Consider the following 6,000-nt stretch of genomic DNA (forward strand, 5'->3'; position numbering starts at 1 on the left):
TCTTCCCTCTCAAATAAATAAAATATATAGTAAAAAACAAAATTCCAAGCATGTAAAACCATGCATTCCTTAGCCCAGGCCCAACTTGTCAACCGGTGAAAAATATAGATCAGAGTTGACCTTCCTTATTAATTCATTATTTTTTTTAAAGGACCATTCAGGGCTGGCTTAGCAATTAAGGCACTTGCGTGCAAAGCCTAAAGACCAAGGTTCAATTCCCCAGGACCCACTTAAGCCAGATGCACAAGGTAGTGCATGTGTCTGGAGTTCGTTTGCAAGTGGCTAGAGGCCCTGGCACACCCATATTTATTTCTCTCTCTTTCTCCCTGCCTCTTTTTCTCTCTCTCAAATAAATAAAAAAAATTTTAAATGGGATCATTCAGAGGGAAGCTACTCAATTAGTCAGGGATTCTGTGGTTTAACACTTCACTTTTACTCATTTATTTTTTCGCTTTCTCTCTTCACAGATTTTAAATATTGACCTCAGGTTTCCATGTGCCATCTTCTCTTGGCAGAGTCAGACCTCACACCTACACTCTCTCTCCTCTTTTCAAAGGAAAAGCAAGAAAACGGGAGGAGCCTGTTATAAACTATTACACAGCAAAGGGAAGACAACGGATGCCCACAGCTTAAGGAATCAACATTAGAAGCCAAACTGGTGTGATTCCCACCCAAGTTATTGCCGGCACCCTAAAACTTCCTCCCCACCATCTAGTTAGTACCTTTCCTAGTCCTTCCTCTTGAAGTAACAACCGTCTTAAATCTGTGGCAATTATGTCTTCATACATGTTTCAAGTCTTGCCAATGTGTACTACATCCCTAAACACAAGAGTTTAGTTTTGAACTTTGTGTGAATAGAATGACAACGTCCCCATTTTTTTTTGTGTGTGTGTGTGCTTTCATTTGGCTGTTTGTGGGAACCATCACTTTTGTTACACGCAGTTGTTCATTTGGTTTATTGCTACTTCAAGTTCCCTTGTGTGAGCATATCACAACTCATTGTGCATTCTGGTGCTGTAGACATTTGGATTGCTTCCAGCTTATGGCTGTAAAAATGCCACCAATATCATTTTTGTATATATCTAATGCTATCCAAGAGCACACTTTTCTTTTGGGTATCTAATTTACAGTAGAATTTCTGGGCCTTAGGGTGTAGTTATATTTAGCTTTATCAGAGAATGCCAAATTATTTTCTAAAGCGCTCATAAAATTTACATTCTCATCAGATGTATAGGAGTTCCTGTTGCTTCACATTCCTGCCAAAATAGAATATTGGGCTCCCCCCCCCCCAGTGTGATGGATCCACTGTGATCTTCATCTCATAGCCCTAAATACTAATGAAGTTGGATGTCCCTGCATGTAGTTATGAGCTATTTTAATTTTGTTTTATAAAGTACTTGTTCAAATATTTGTTTACTTTTCTGCTTTTCTGACATTTTCTTATTTTAAAAAGTTTTAAATTTTATTATTGATATATGCTATTGTCAGTTATACGCTGCAAGTGTTTTCTATTCAAGGGTTTCTTGGGATCAAGAGTAACTTAAAATTTATTTTCCTCTTTTTAATTTTTCGTTATCTATTTGAGAGAGAGAGAGCAACAGAGAGAGAGAGGGAGAGTGGGCACACCAGGGCCTCCAACTGCAAATGAACTCCTTGTGCATCTGGCTTATGTGGGTCCTGGGGAATCCAATCAGGGTCCTTTGACTTTGCAGGAAAATGTCTTAACCACAAAGCCATCTCTCCAGTCCAAGAGTTACTTTTTACAATCAGAATTTTCAGTTTGAGGTAATTATAGATTTGCATGCAATTTTGAGAAACAATACAGACAAATCCCAGGTACTCTCTACTCAGTTCCTGCAACTGCTAATATCTTGAGAATTATCATATACGATCACAACTCAGATATTGGTGTTGACACAGTCGAGATACAGGACATTTATGCACCACCAGCATCTCTTGTAGTGCCCTTTTTTTAGCTCACCTCTGTATTACTCAGGGCACTCTAGAGAAATAGAACCAACAGAATGAATACCCATTATAAAGGGGATTGATTAGCTTGGTTTATAAGATACAAGCTGCGCAGTCCACCAATAGCTACCTGCCTGCAGGCTGGAGAGTCTGAGAACTTGGTAGCTATTCCATTTCCGAGGTTGGATGCTTCCGCAGTCCCAATCTGGCACTGAAGACCTGGAGGAATGCTAGAGAGCTGCTGGTCTCCAGTCCACATTGGAAGGCTGGAGAAGGTGGATGCCAGTGTCCACAAAGAATGCTGAACCAGGGTAGATGCCTGCGGGAGCAAACAGCACAGGCAGCGAGGTGAGAGGCTCTGTGCATTCTTGAAGCTTTTTACATATCTTCTTAAAGTCCACACCAGAAGGGTCCCTGCTCCTCAGTTATTCTTTCCTGGAAACAAGTGCACAAACCCTCCTCAAAGGCACGATTCTTACTGGATTCCTGATCTGGATAAGTTAACAACAAAATTTTATTTTTTTTTAAATATTTTTTTGTTCTTTTTTATTTATTTATTTGAGAGCGACAGACACAGAGAGAAAGACAGATAGAGGGAGAGAGAGAGAATGGGCGCGCCAGGGCTTCCAGCCACTGCAAACGAACTCCAGACGCGTGTGCCCCCTTGTGCATATGGCTAATGTGGGACCTGGGGAACTGAGCCTCAAACCGGGTTCCATAGGTTTCACAGGCGAGCTAAGCCATCTCTCCAGCCCAAAATTTTAATTTTTTTATTCATTTATTTGAGAGAGAGAGAGAGAGAGAGAGAGAGAGAGAGAGAGAGGGAGAGAATGGGCGTGCCAGGGCCTTCAGCCACTGAAAACGAACTCCAGATGCATGCGCCACCTTGTGCCTCTGGCTTATGTGGGTCCTGGGGAATTGAACCTTGAACCAGGGTCCTTAGGCTTCCCAGGCAAGTGCTTAACTGCTAAGCCATCTCTTCAGCCAGCAACAACAAAATTTAACTATCACAGCCTACTTCTCTTCTGCACCTTTCCATTACCTAACTTTTAGAACTCACTTATGTCTTGGTTTCCATTTCCAGAAATGTGTAATGTCCAGACCATTATTTAAATGAAATCATATTCTATGTTTGGATTTTTTTCACACACTACACAATTGCCTGTAGATTTGTCTATGTTGTTGCATGTATCAAACTTTCATTTTTTTTTAAATTCAGTTTGGGAAATTTTCTATGATTTTTAAAACAATATTTAATTTATGCATGGGTGTGTGCATGTGTGTGTGTGTGTGTGGAGTGGGACAGGGATACAAAGCTTCTTGCAAGTAAATGTCAGACACTTGTACCACTTTTTTTTTAAATTTTTTTATGTTTATTTATTTATTTGAAAGTGACAGACAAAGAGGCAGAGAGAGACAGAGAGAATGGGCACGCCAGGGCCTCCAGCCACTGCGAACAAACTCCAGACGCATATGCCCCCTTGTGCATCTGGCTAACGTGGGTCCTGGGGAGTTGAGCCTCGAACCGGGGTCCTTAGGCCTCACAGGCAAGCGCTTAACCGCTAAGCCATCTCTCCAGCCCTTTTTTTTTTTTTTTTTTTGTATCTAGCTTACATGAGTGGTTTGAGAAAAGAACCTGGGTTGGCAGACTTTGTATGCAAGCATGTTTGACTGCTGAGATACCACTCCAGCCCTTGAACATAATTTTTTTGAGGCAGACCCAACAGACTAGCCTTTTTTTTTTTTTTTTTTTAAATGAGAGAGAGCGAGAGTGAGTGAAAGAGAATTGCCATGCCAGGGCCTCTAGCCACTGTAATTGAACCCTAGACATGTGTGCAACCTTGCACAAGTATCACCTTGTGCATCTGGCTCACATGGGATCTGGGGAGCTGGTCATGGGTCCTTAGGCTTCACAGGCAAGCACCTTAACTGCTAAGCCAGCTCCCCAGCCCCTTTGAACATGGTTTGTGCCTTGGGCTTGGACTTCTCCCCTTTTTATGGCCATAATATATATGCTTTGAATACTTGGGCCACAATCCATGGCTGTTTGGGAAGGTTTTGGAGCCTTTGGGAGGGGGAGCCTTGCTGGAGGAGGTGTGTCACTGAGCGGAGACCTTGAGGTTTATTTTTCCCACCCACTGGGTGTTTTCAGAGCAAGTTTACTCTGGCTGTTTCCTCCCAGTAGTTGTGACAAGATGCAATGCTCCAGCTGCCTGCTTGTGCCAGGCTTTCTCTGCCATGATGATGCTTCCTCCTTGGAACTATGAGCCCAAATAAGCCCTTTCTTCCTCCATAAGCTGTTTCTGGCTGTTTTCTTTTCTTTTTTTCAGCAGTGAGAAGGTAACTGCTATACAACCCAGAATCCATTGTTGAGTTTGAATTTTGGTACATACAAGAAGGAACATGCTACTCAAGACAGTTAAAAGTGTTGATGGTATTGATACTAAGGCTCCTACTGGAACATGAGGTCTGGGGTCTTGCTGTGAATGAATGCTGTTTGTTTCAATGTATCATTGGAATACCCCATAGACCTGTAGCAATCCTGAGTATGCTAAGTGCGGAATGAATGTGATGCAAGCTCATTTATGGCAGGAGAATTGGGTGTCATTAATTGAGAATGAAGCAGATCATCTATCCTAAAATGGACACTAAAGTAAAAAAATTGATTTCATATATTAGATGCCAAAGACCTCAGTGGGGGACTTTTTGGCTGTCATCAATGTGTTCATAAATTAGGTGTGTGAAAGAAAGAAACTTGGGCCAGAGAGATGGTTCAGCGGTTAGGTGCACTTCCTGTGTAAACATGAGGGCCCCAAAATGACTGAGTCCAAATCTCTAGAACCCACATATACAGTTGGATATGCCCACTCACATCTTTAACCCAAGTCCTGTGAGGAGGAGAGACTGGAGAGTTGCCAGGGCTTGTGAAGAGCAAGATCCAGAATCAGTAAGACTCTATCACAAGGAAGACAGTCAGGTGAGTGACAGAGGACACCCAATGTTTTCTGCCAATCACTGCAATCAGGCTCTGGGGATGATGCAGATGAGTGTCCCCGTGCATACACCATACACACTGTGCACATGTGAGAAACAAAAGAACCCTTAAATAAAAGAATTGTGGGGCTAGAGAGATGGCTTAGCTGTTAAGGCACTTGCCTGTGCAGCTTAAGGACTCATGTTCAATTCTCTAGGTCCCATGTAAGCCAGACACACAGTGACACAAGTGCACAAGGTGACACACATATCTGGAGTTTGATTGCAGTGGCTGGAGGCCCTAGTGTGCCAATTCTCCCTCTCTCTCTTTCTCTCTCTCCCTCACTTACACATTAAGAAAAAGGCAGTCTGTTGGGCTTGCCTCAAAAAAGAAAAAAAATAATTGTGGTAACAGGACTGATAGGAAAACTGGAATAAGTATTGGTTCTTTTTTTTTTTTTTTAAAAAAAAAAAGGTCTGGGCTGGAGAGATGGCTTAGCAGTTAAGCGCTTGCCTGTGAAGCCTAAGGACCCCGGTTCGAGGCTCGGTTCCCCAGGTCCCACGTGAGCCAGATGCACAAGGGGGCACACGTGTCTGGAGTTTGTTTGCAGAGGCGGGAAGCCCTGGCGTGCCCATTCTCTCTCTCTCTCCCTCTATCTGTCTTTCTCTCTGTGTCTGTCGCTCTCAAATAAATAAATAATAATTAAAAAAAAGGTCTTTCTTGAGGGGAAATCTTGAACTTCAGCTTTGGAGGAGCTACAGTGACCTTGAGCAGTAAAGGGACCACATGTAAAATTTCTTAAATAAAAATTTATTGACAGGCTGAAGAGATGATTTAGCAGGTAAGATGCTTGCCTGCAAAGCCAGCGGACCTAGGTTTGATTCTCCAGGACCCACGTAAGCCAGATGCACAGGGTGGTATATGCATCTGGAGTTTCTTTGCAGTGGCTAAAGGCCCTGGTACGCCTATTCTCTCTCTCTTTGTATCTGCCTCTCTCTCAAATAAATAAATAAATAAATAAATAAATAAATAAATAAATAAATAAATTATAAACAAAT

This window comes from Jaculus jaculus, chromosome 1 (genome assembly GCF_020740685.1).
Source record: "Jaculus jaculus isolate mJacJac1 chromosome 1, mJacJac1.mat.Y.cur, whole genome shotgun sequence".
NCBI lineage: Eukaryota > Metazoa > Chordata > Mammalia > Rodentia > Dipodidae > Jaculus > Jaculus jaculus.